Raw genomic sequence first — 12,498 nt, 5'->3', positions numbered from 1 at the left:
GGAAAGAAGAAGTGAAACACTATTTGCAGATGACATGACTGTATACATAGAAGATGCAATCGTATCTATGAAAAATAATTCCTGGAAGTAATACATGAATAAAGTAAAGTTGCAGGATACAAAATCAACATACAGAAATCTATAGCATTTCTATATATGAGCAGCAGGCAGACTGAGATAGAACTGAAAAAACTAATTCCGTTTACCATAACCACAAAAAGTATAAGATACCGGGAACCAGCAGTTAGCGTAATGGCTATGTTGCTGGACTCCCACGTAGTTGACCGTGGTTCACGTCCCAGATCCGGTGGCTTTGAACTCACGCCGGGCACGTGTGATGTGTGCCCAAGATCCCGAGAGGAGAATGGAGGAGAAGGGATTGCGGCATGACCATCCCCCCTGGGGGATGATTTCTCACTTTCTGTCTCTAATGTCTCTCTCTGTCTGTCTGGCGAGCGCACGCGCCCTATAGTGAAAATCTCTCCCCCCAAAAAAAGCATAAGATACCTATGAATAAATCTAACCAAAGAAGTTCAAGACCTCCCCAAGGAAAACTATGAGAAGCTAAAAAAAGAAACTGAAAATGACACACAAAAGTGGAAGGACATCCCATGTTCCTGGATTGGAAAAATGAATATAATCAAAATGGGAATTCTACCCAAATTAATCTATATATTTAATGCAATCCCTGTAGGGACACATTTGGAGAGAGACCCTGAGGTGTGGGGACATACTCTGAGCAAACGCCATCTGTCCCTTTGGGCTTTGACAGAACCTTGCAACTTGTCCTTTCCTTGATCTTCGCTGCAGGCAGAGCAAAGGATGGAAATTGCTAGGGGCATTCCAACAGACCCATCTGGTGGAATTCAGGAAACATCCTGATCCCCAATTACCAAAGTCCAATCCCTGCTCTGTCTCTGAGATTCTTTAGCCTTCTCTGGGTATGGTGGTGCCTGCTTTATGGAGAGATTCTTTAGCCTTATGTTTCTTCCCCACATCTGCAGCTAGGCTTCTCTCCATTAGAAAATAAGTTTAATGAGCTTTCTCCATGATGTGATTATTGTCAGGGGATACACCCAGTTTAGTTTGTCTAAGCTCTTATAGATTTGTTACCTGCTTCTTATTGTCTGTAACCTGGCAATGAATCTATGAAATGACGTAAAATATACATATGTAGTGTTGCCTTGCACTATAAATAAAGACACCTAGTTTGTCTGGGTGGCACAAGTTGCTTGAGCTACCTAGGCTCAGGATGCCTGTGTCTGCTCTTACTCTGTCTCTTTGTCTCTTTCTTTCCAATTCCTCAGTCCTCCTGAGATGAAGAGCTTCCTCTTTCTTGTCCTCTCTTTTTCTTTCTCTTCCTCACCATCAGGCCCCTGATCATGATTCAGCTCAAGCCAAGCCCGGGATGGATGCCAACAAATCCCAATCAAAGTACCAGACACATTCTTCACATATCTAGAAAAGACAATCATAAAATTTGTCTGGAATCATAAAAGACTTCATATTGCCAAAGCAATCCTGCACAAGAAGAGTGGAATGGGACCATCTCATTCCCAGACCCAAAAATATACTACAAAGCTGTAGTAATCAAAACAGCATGGTACTGGCACAGAAACAGACAGGTGGAGCAAAGGAACAGAACAGAGTTCCCAGAAATAAACTTCCAGCTGATTTTTGACAAAGGGTACCAGTCAATACGGTGGGAAAAGGAAAACCTCATCAACAAATGGTGCTGGAAAAACTGTATATACACCTGCACAAAGATGAATCTGAACCCCTACCTCTCACCATTGATAAAAATCAACTCAAGGTAGATCAAAAATCTAAACCCAGACCTCAAGCTATAAAACTGCTGCTGGAAAACACTGGGAAAATTCTGGGAGATATTGGGGTAGGCAAAGACTTCTTTAATAAGACCCCCCAATGCACAGTTAATAGTCCCCAAAATAGACAAGTGGGATTACATTAGACTAAGAAGCTTTTGCATGGTAAAAGACACAGTAATTAGTGTGAATCGACAGCTCTCAGAATGGGAAAATATTTTTGTAAACTATGCTTCAGATAAGGGACTGATAACCAGAATACATAAGGAACTCAAGCAGCTGTTCTGAAAAAAGATGATCAACCCTATTAAAAAAATGGGAGAATGAGTTGAAAAAAAAATCCACTCTTGAAGGATGACATATGAATAGCCAAAAGGCATATGAAAAAATGCTCAACATCCCTCATTGTAAGGGAAATGCAGATCAAAACAACAATGATATGCCATCTAACCCCAGTCAGAATGACTAAAATTAAAAAAAAAAAAATTGATAAGTGCTGGCAGGGGTGTGGTGAAAGGGAATTCTCTTACACTGCTGGTGAGAATGTAAATTGGTCCAGCCATTGTGGAGAACAATTTGGAGATTCCTCAAAAATCTACAAATGCAACTACCAGATGATCCAGCAATCCCACTCCTTGGTATCTACCCAAAGGACAGAAGAATTCTTAATGAGAAAAGTGCTTGCACATCGATGTTTATTGCAGCGTTATCACAATTGCTAAGATACGGGACCAACCCAAATGCCCACAAACAGATGAATGGATTGAAAAACTGTGGCACATATACTCTATGGAATACTACTCGGCCATAAATAAACAAGACCCTGGATTTTGACAGACAGTGGATGAATATGGAAGATTTACTGCTAAGTGAGGCATGCCAGGCTATGAAAGACAGACACTGTATGTCCCCACTTAATATATACCAAGTATCTACACTCTATGACTGAAACTGAATGACTAAAGGATATAGAAACACAGTAAATGGTTGTGAATACCAGATATAGTGTGGGAAGAGGGTGGATAAAGGAGTAGAGCCTGAGGAAGAACATTTAGAAGAAAAATAGAGAGGCAAAGCATTAATGGGACAAAGGAGTGGGGTATTATCTGTTGAAGATAACTTTATAGCATTATCAACTGGACTGGGCAGAAATGTACACATGTTGGAATATTCACTTTGCAAGCTAAATAAAATGACCACATGTATAAAAGAACTTGAAATCAAAAAAGAAAAAGAAAGAAAAAAGAAAAATCAAAAAAATTTTTTTGAAGAATAGGCATTCTATTGTTTGATCAGAAAAGTTATAGGTTGTTGAGTGTTAAAGATACACATAGGGTAATGACACAAAAGCTATCACAGTTGTAAAAGGCCAAGAAGCATCCTGGCGAGCTTGTGAAGGAGGGGGAACATGAGCAGGCCTTGGGCAATGACTCCCAAACTTCCCAGAAGACAAGTGTCACCAGGATCACTTATTAAAATTATGTATTCTTAGACTTTGACCCAGGCTTCCTGAATCAGAATTTCCAGGAGAAAGGCATGGCAAGTCATGTATTTAACCTGTAGCCCAGATCATCCTTATCTTAGGAAGCATGAGTAAGCTCCAGAGGCTGCTATTAGAGAGGAAGCAGGGGGCAGAAAATGCGGTGAAGTAGATGGAGGAAAGAGACTAAATTAAGACAAGACTCAAAAGAAGATGGTTCCAAAATAAGAGCAGGACTAACAAGAAGTCAGTAGGCTACAGGACAGAAAGAGGAATGGAAGGCACCAGCGAGGAGAATTCTGGCTGACTCCTGCCCCTGAGATAGGCATGGCCATGCACCATGCACATGGGCAGCTGGTGCACCCCAACATCAGGGGCATCACTCGTGGGGCAGGTCCTGCTCCTGTCTGTGAGTCTGTCCTGGAAAACACAGTTAGTCCTTGTCCTCTGGTTTCCAGTGGTGGCTAGGGGGTAGCAGAGTGGCTGAGCTGCTAAATAAACATACATTTTTGCTCAATGCCTAAACTTTTTTTTCTTTCAACCAGATGTTTTTATGACTAAGCCCAGGAGACTCCAGAGACATTAGTACCAAAGAAAGCCTTTAGCTGCCACAATGAAGGTGGATGGACCCTTGGACTAGCCGAAATCTGGATTGAAAATCGCGCACCACAAGAACCTCATACAATGCAAAGTTGTTTCTGTGCTTCCCAGTTTCTTCCTCAATTAAATGACAATAATATTGATAATAATAATAATAGAAATAATAATAAATAATATATAGTGTTTAATATGTATCCAGCATTTTTCTATATGTTTTTATGTTTTAACTAATTCAGTTCTCATAACAACTGTGTAAGTAAGGTTCTGTCACTGCTCCTACCTTTTTATCTTAAGCAAGGTTTTTTATCATAGTTTATTATTTATATTTGTCATAAATCTTTATCCATATAATATATTTTTTAAAGCATGTATGCATGTATGATAACCAAATCAAGGATATTACAATATGCATTGCGTTCAACAAAGACTCTTACATTCTTGTGTCTGTTAAATGTTTTGCTGAACCCCTCCCACCCATCCTCCACTATCCATCCCACTTCCATACAGACTCTGTCTGGTATCTACACTTGTCCTCTCTACTATTATGTCTTTGAATCTTTCAATTTCTATCATTGAGTGCAGACAAAAGGTGTATTTTGAGTGGGGGACATACCGTGTTTGTCTTTCATAGTCTGGCTGATTCCACTTATCATTAAATCTTCTAGATTCAGCCACTATATATGAATCATAGAGTCTTGTTCTTTGTAGCTAAATAATATTCCATTGTGTATATGTGCCATGTTTTTTTTTAATCCATTTATTACTTGTTGGGCACTTAGGTTGATTCCATGACTTAGCAATTGTGAATAATGCTGCAGTAAACATTGATATGCAATTATCTTTATAACTGAGTGTTTTCCTGGCCTTTGGGTAAATATCAAAGAGTAGGGTGGTAGTTCTATGTGTAGGTTTTTAAAGAACTTCCATATTATTTTTCACAGTGATTGTACTAATTTATATTCCCATCAGCAGTGCAGGAGAGTTCCCTTTTCACACAGGCTCACCAGCACTTGTCATTCTTAGTTTTTGTTATTATCATTATAACCATTCTGACTGGAATTAAATGATATCCCATGGTGGTTTTTAAGTTTATTTATTTATTTTGGAAGAGTGAGAAATGAAGAGAGAGAAACACCCCCAATAGATTCTCATACTATGATCCCCCTCTGCCTTCCCAGCCAGCTAAAATCACAGGTGCCTAGGATGTTACAAGTCAACCCAGGAACCGAACCCACAATCTTTCACATGGATCCAGCTTCACTTGAGCAGTGCATTACCAAGCCAGCTCATGCCACTGCTTAACAGAAGAAAAAGCTGCAGCATAGAGTGGTTAAATCACCTGCCCAACAAGTAACTGACAGAACAGATTGGAACCACCTGGTCTGGCTCCAGAACCTGCACACTTAACGCCATTTATTACTACATCTTAAGAATAACAATGTCCAGGGACCATCAGATGGTGTAAAGATTACATCAGTGCTCTTCGCCATCTTTCCTTTTGTCCGGGAGCCGCCGCCATGAAGGTCGAGCTGTGCAGTTTCAGCGGGTACAAGATCTACCCCGGACACGGGAGGCGCTACGCCAGGACCGACTGGAAGGTTTTCCAATTTCTTAATGCAAAATGCGAGTCAGCATTCCTTTCCAAGAGAAATCCAAGGCAAATAAACTGGACTGTTCTCTACAGAAGAAAGCACAAAAAGGGACAGTCGGAAGAAATTCAAAAGAAAAGGACCCACCATGCAGTCAAATTCCAGAGGGCTATCACTGGTGCGTCTCTTGCTGATACCATGTCCAAGAGGAACCAAAAACCTGAAGTTAAAGGCTCAGCGAGAGCAAGCTATCAGGGCTGCCAAGGAAGCAAAAAAGGCTAAGCAAGCATCTAAAAAGACAGCAATGGCTGCTGCTAAGGCTCCCACAAAGGCAGCACCTAAGCAAAAGATTGTAAAGCCTGTGAAGGTTTCTGCTCCCAGAGTTGGTGGAAAACGCTAATTTAGCAGATCAGATTTTACAATAAAGATCTAATTATAAAAAAAAAAAAATTACATCAGTGAACTCCCATGTAGTCAACCACAGCTCAAGTGCCAGATCCAGCAGCTTAAAACACATACCAGGTGCATGTATATGTGTGCCCAAAATCCTGAGAGGAGAATGAGGGAGAAGGGACTGCATTGCAGCCATCTACTAGGGGGTGATTCTCTTTCTCTCTCTCTCTCTCTCTCTCTCTCTCTCTCTCTTGCAAGTGCACACGCTCCATAGCAAAAATTTCTCTTAAAAAAATGTCCAGCCAACACAGGAAGAACTGAGTATGTATATATGAGTGTGGACATGTGGGGGGCAAGGGTGGTCATCTATTTGACTGAGATGATGGATTTCTTGGAGAATGAGATGACAGCAGATTCTAAGGCAGACAATGACTGATTCTGCTCTAGAGAATCAGTGTAGCTAGATTCTGTATTAGGAAATCTTCGTGACAGACATCCATGCACCTATTGGAAGCAACCCAGGGAAGCGAGGAAGATCAAGATGGATGGAGACTGGGAGAAATAGGATCTCAGGTGAAAATGCTTAGGTTCTGCCCCAACCCTGGAGACCCAGAGGAGAGTAAACAGACACCTCTCCTGCTTTTGTGGAGTTTATAGCTTAGTAGGGGAGATGGACTTTTTAAAAGAGCAACAAATGAGCCCACCCTCTGAGGCACAGTCAGCAGTATACTGAACTGCAGTGCTGGAAGCAACATGGCAAACCAGGGCTTCACATCTCCAGGCCAGTTGACCTGAAATAAGCCAGGCATGTGCATGTGTGTCCAAGATCCTGACAAGTTGTAGCCCAGGGGAAGGAAATTACTGCATGACCAGACTGTGTTCAGGTTGTCTCTCTCTCCCTCCCTCCCCTTCCTTCCCTCCCTCTTGTGCATGTTCTCTCTCTCTCATGAACAAAATAAATAAACACATTTCTTTGAAAAGTCCACAATGAACAAAACAGAAAGTCATGAGCTGAATGAAGGAACGAGCTGGAGAATAAAACCAGGTTGTTTAATCTTGGGTGAAAGGAAGGCCTGTCTGAAGAGGGAACATCTCAGGTGAGACTGGGAAGAGCCAGGTGGGAGTGAGAAGCAGAGAGACAATGAAACTGGAACCCACTAGACAAAGGTGACAGAGGGCAAGGGTAAGAATCAAGGAAGACCCAACAACCCTGCGGGCCACCAGGAGTTCTATGTGCACTGGGATAACATCAAAAGATTTTAAGCAGGAAAAAGACACAATTCAAGTTATGTTTTAAGAAGAAATCTCTGGACAATTGTGAGGAGAGCAGTTGCAGGGACACAGGGAGAACAGTGTTGCTATCACCCACCACAAGAGAGCGGTAGCCCAGATAGACAGAAGCCACAGAGGTGGAGAGCAAGAGAACTGACAGGTTCTCATAAACTACTTCCCACCATCACAGTAGAGTGTTCATAGACAACAACTGGATTTAGGCCTCAAGTTATGACTCATTGTCAAGCAGAAATCCAAAGAAAAGGCAAGACAGGTCACAAACTCTCACAGCCTATACTATGGGACGGACAGATGGACACAGAGATGCTCTGTCTCCTGGAGGAAATGGGTCCAGGCTGTTCTCCAGGTACACAGAGGGCACATGCGAGTGGCAAATTTTGTGAGGAACCACACTCAGGGCCGTAGAACAAACAAGATTGATTCACATTCTGCAGAGAGCCGAGTGTCATCCCCACATGGGCGCTTACATCAGGGTGTCCTGGTGCATGGCCTCAGAAGGGAGCTCCTGAGTAGCAACTGGGCTCACAGGTTGGGAGAGTAGGTGGCTATCAGGGCAGCATAGCCAGCTACAGGATGTGAGCGCAGGGAGATCCTACAGAGTCCAGTGTGAGAGGGGAAATTAAGTCATAGCCAGGGTCAGAGTCTATTGGAACTGGAAGAAATCTGCTGTTGGACTTAGAATTCTTAGTATTGGAACCAGCTGAGGGCATAATGGTTACATCACTAAATCCCTACATAGTCGACCATGGTTTGAGTCCTGGACCTGGCAGCTTAAAATACACCAGGCACTTGTGCATGCATGCCCAAAATTCCAAGAGGAGAATGGAGGAGAAGGGATTCCGGCGTGGCCATCCTTCCCTAGGGGGTGATTTCTCGCTTCCTTCCCTAGGGGGTGATTTCTCGCTTTCTGTCTCTCTCTGTCTCTCTGGCAAGTGCATGCACCCTATGCCTCACAGCCTATACTATGGGACGGACAGATGGACACAGAGATGCTCTGTCTCCTGGAGGAAATGGGTCCAGGCTGTTCTCCAGGTACACAGAGGGCACATGCGAGTGGCAAATTTTGTGAGGAACCACACTCAGGGCCGTAGAACAAACAAGATTGATTCACATTCTGCAGAGAGCCGAGTGTCATCCCCACATGGGCGCTTACATCAGGGTGTCCTGGTGCATGGCCTCAGAAGGGAGCTCCTGAGTAGCAACTGGGCTCACAGGTTGGGAGAGTAGGTGGCTATCAGGGCAGCATAGCCAGCTACAGGATGTGAGCGCAGGGAGATCCTACAGAGTCCAGTGTGAGAGGGGAAATTAAGTCATAGCCAGGGTCAGAGTCTATTGGAACTGGAAGAAATCTGCTGTTGGACTTAGAATTCTTAGTATTGGAACCAGCTGAGGGCATAATGGTTACATCACTAAATCCCTACATAGTCGACCATGGTTTGAGTCCTGGACCTGGCAGCTTAAAATACACCAGGCACTTGTGCATGCATGCCCAAAATTCCAAGAGGAGAATGGAGGAGAAGGGATTCCGGCGTGGCCATCCTTCCCTAGGGGGTGATTTCTCGCTTCCTTCCCTAGGGGGTGATTTCTCGCTTTCTGTCTCTCTCTGTCTCTCTGGCAAGTGCATGCACCCTATGCAAAAATCTCTCTCTAAAAAGAAAAAGAAGAATTCTTTGTACTATATTTCATTTTCAGTATATTTTTCTTTTTAAACAATTCCAGGAGAGTCCTAGTGAATTATTCAGCTAACTTCTTAATCGTATTCCTTCATTTATTTATTTAGTTCATGGTTATTGACACAATGTTCTAGACCAGAGCTTCTCCAACTTTAACATACACATGAATCACTAGAGCATCCAGTTAAAAAGCAGATGCACGTCTGGAAGTTTTGAAATGGGGCCTGAGAGTCTGAATTTTTAATTAGCTCTCTGGTGATTTTGATGTTGCTGGTCCTGGAATCACATTTTATATAGGGAGGCTCTGGACCAATTAGGTGTTTCTTTCACCACATTTTTTGGTCCATTTTTCACTCCACTTTGACTTTAAGATAAAATGAGTTCACTCACTATTTGAGTACCAAGTATTCATAGGAGGCCATGGGTTAAGTGTTGATAAAGCAGAGAGATACAGAAATGCAGATGTGATGTGCCCATAAGTCTCCCTGGAGCAGAGAGCTGGACACTAAAATAGAGACTAAGGCCCTCCCTCTGCCAGGCCGCATGCTACACTGGAATTACATGGATTACCCATTTCATCTTCACTATGATCCTGAAATAGGAATGGCTCTGCCTCACAGAGAAGGAAAACCAGACTAAGAAAACTTCAGTAGATTTCTCAAGTTCATACCCACACCGAACAGTTGAGTTTTGATTCAAATTAGGGCCTGTCTGACTTTAAAGTGGAAACTCTTCAAATAAGCCATACTGAGGAGATAGATATACTAGAGGTCTTCAAAACATTCACAGAAAATGAGGGGGTAAACAATGCTGCAGTGGTAAAATGTGACTCTCTGAAAGGCTGACCCCCATGGGAGGGGTGCCCCATGACATCTCCCCGAGCACACAGTCACAGGTGTGCCCATGATGCTGAGAGTGGATCACAGTATAAACCACTCTCAGAGGTGCTGTTTTCCGCTATCTCTCTCACTTACAGAAGAAATCAATAAACTTCCAAAAAGTTCATGGAAATGGGAACCAAAAGATAGTGTAATGGTTATGTGGGCTGGACTCCCACATAGTCAATTGCCATTTGAGTCCTGGACCCAGTAGCTTAAAACTCACACCAGGTGCGTGTGTGTGTGTGCCCAAAATCCAGAGAGAAGAATGGCAGAGAAGGGATTGCAATATGGCTGTCTCCCGTGGCAGGTGGTTTCTCTCTTTCTATCTCTCTCTCTCTCTCTGGCAAGTTCACACCCTATAGTCAAAACCTCTTTTAAAAAAATTCATGGAAATGACTATTATGAAAAATCTATGCATAGATTTTAAAAACCTTTTGCATCAAAATAAATTCATGCTTTAATTTGATTTTCCCCAAACTTTTTGAAGTCCCTTAAGTACCCAAAACACCAGGCAGGATGTAATACACACAAGATGAGAAGTGAAACCAGCTTGCTGGAGGAGCTCAGGGATGGGGTTGTAGGTGACAGAAACATGGAACTATGGTATATTTACTAAATTTGACTGGTTTACCAGAAAACCACAGCAATGAAGACTTCATGCTGAAGATATATTTTTTCAAAGTTGCAAAAGAGGTTTTCATGTTTGTTCATAAATTCTCCTTTTATGGACTGCAGTTCCACAATCCAGGAAGCCACTTGCCCAGCCAAGCGCTGTTGGCATCTCTGGCTCATGGATCCAGATGCTAGCAGACGTTTTGTCTGCAAACACCCAGAACGAGGGCTGCCCATCCCGGGGGCCATCTTTTATGATAAATCTGCCTTGGTCTGAACAGAAAGCAGAGCACAACCTGGAATCCAGGATGTGAGAGCCCTCATTATCTTGCATTATTTTGCTGAAAATCTGCACATGCACACACACACACACACACACACACACCGTCACAGGGTAGTCTTCCATCGTCACCGTCGCTCTTCAGCATCTCTGCTCTCAGTTTCTCATCCCACCTGAGCTACCCTGGCTCCTCCCGACTCCCACCAGCTACTGCCCGAATTGAGCACTACCTAGGAGCTCCTGCAGCAGACTGTCTGGGACTCAAAATTGACTCCACTTTCTCTTCCACTGAGTCATTGTTATTGGGACAGGGATGGGAGCAGGAAGCCCAAAACCTATGTACGTACACTGACTCTCCAGCTGAGGGTCACTCCCTATATTGCCATCCTGAGAGACCATCTGAGGCCCCAAGGTGCCTGGATGGTGGCAAAATGTTCCATGTCATATTTGGAACAAACAGGTCAAAGAGAACAAGGCGATCTGTCATTAAACACTGACATACCTGGAAGTCGGGCCCTCCCTGAGCCCAGTGAGAGTTTTAGTCACATTCTCTATTTACACGGGGCACTAATGCAGGCTTTCCATTTCCGGCATAGCACACAGTAAACTGAAGCACATTAATTAGGGAGAGGATCCCTGTCCACACTGCCGGGCAGGCATCACTTCCCAAAAGCACCGAGCAGCGTCATCTCCAGACCCATTGCTATTCCTGGCCTCATTCACTTCTGAGGACAGAAACCACAGCAGCCGCAGTGGCAAAGGGCAGTCTGTGAGTGGACGTTCGTTCCTACCTATGTGATCATCCTTAGCCCAAGGACAGGGACTCACAGGGCTATTTGCGTACGGTCACACATACTCCCAGGCACCAATGGTATGTTTTGTCATTAAGGAGGCATGAGAGGAACCTGGAGGCACCAGCATTTCTTCTGCTGGCCGTTGTAGGGACGGTTTCCAGAACCACTGAAATCTCATTGCTTTCCCCCAGCTGCTGGCTGCAGGAGCAGCATTCAGTGTTTAGGGATGACACTTTAATACAAATTGAGCCCCTGCCATAATGAAACGAGTTGGGTTTTAGGGGTGATTTGTTTAAAAGCCACATCATAAATCAGCTGTCAGTTCTTCTTTCTTCCAGGCCTGGCAGGCTCACCTTTACACTGAATTAATCGCATCTGAAACTTGACCTCCAGCCCCAGAGCCTGCTGGAAACAACATGTGCTCAATGACTTCCAGTCAAAGCAGCAAGAACTTAAATTGTTCCACATTTTTAATAAATGAGCCAGGAACCCATGGGGCGACTCCCATTGACCTGGGTGATCAACACACTGATCAAATGAAGAGGACAGAGTCAGGTTTGCAATGACCAGATTAGGGAGAACATTTACTAACGTTGGCAGATCCAAGCCTGGACAAAACTGATTCATGTTCTTAACTACAACCAGAGTCCCAGTCCAAAGAAAAGTCCAGAAACATTACATTAATTGCCAACAACAGCTTGGCTGAGTAGGGGTGGGGGTGGGGCAGGTGGAAGTGAAAGAGGAAGGAGGGAAGGCACACGGGACCACCTGCCAGGGAGGGTGGAGGGGGGCTGAAGCATTCAGTAAGGAGCTGGGTCTCTGGGACTCCTTCCAGCTTCTTGCTCCTCTGCTGCTAAAAAAAGAAATGAGGTTGCTCAGAAAAAGGTAGTTTCGAAGTTTGCTTTTACAGGGCTGGGAAGTTCATGCTATAATATAGGTCAGCACCAGGCACCGTGCAGACCACTAGCGATATGATGATAATGAAGACAAGCTTCCTCCCCTCGGACTAGCCATCTTTGGTGGAAGGTGAACGAGAAAGCAGAGATCTGGTCGTTTAATACTATGAACAGCTACTAT

General features: G+C 43.7%; 1 pseudogene; it reads left to right on the top strand.

Annotated features, from left to right (window-relative positions):
* The first annotated feature begins 5,391 nt into the window (after window positions 1-5,391).
* LOC106734978 (60S ribosomal protein L24 pseudogene) lies at window positions 5,392-5,945 on the top strand (annotated as a pseudogene).
* The last annotated feature ends 6,553 nt before the right edge of the window (window positions 5,946-12,498 follow it).

This window comes from Tupaia chinensis, unplaced genomic scaffold (genome assembly GCF_000334495.1).
Source record: "Tupaia chinensis unplaced genomic scaffold, TupChi_1.0 Scaffold000270_2, whole genome shotgun sequence".
In the NCBI taxonomy this organism is placed as follows: domain Eukaryota; kingdom Metazoa; phylum Chordata; class Mammalia; order Scandentia; family Tupaiidae; genus Tupaia; species Tupaia belangeri.
The sequence above is the reverse complement of the archived record's forward strand: the minus strand, read 5'-3'. Positions and strand labels throughout refer to the sequence as shown.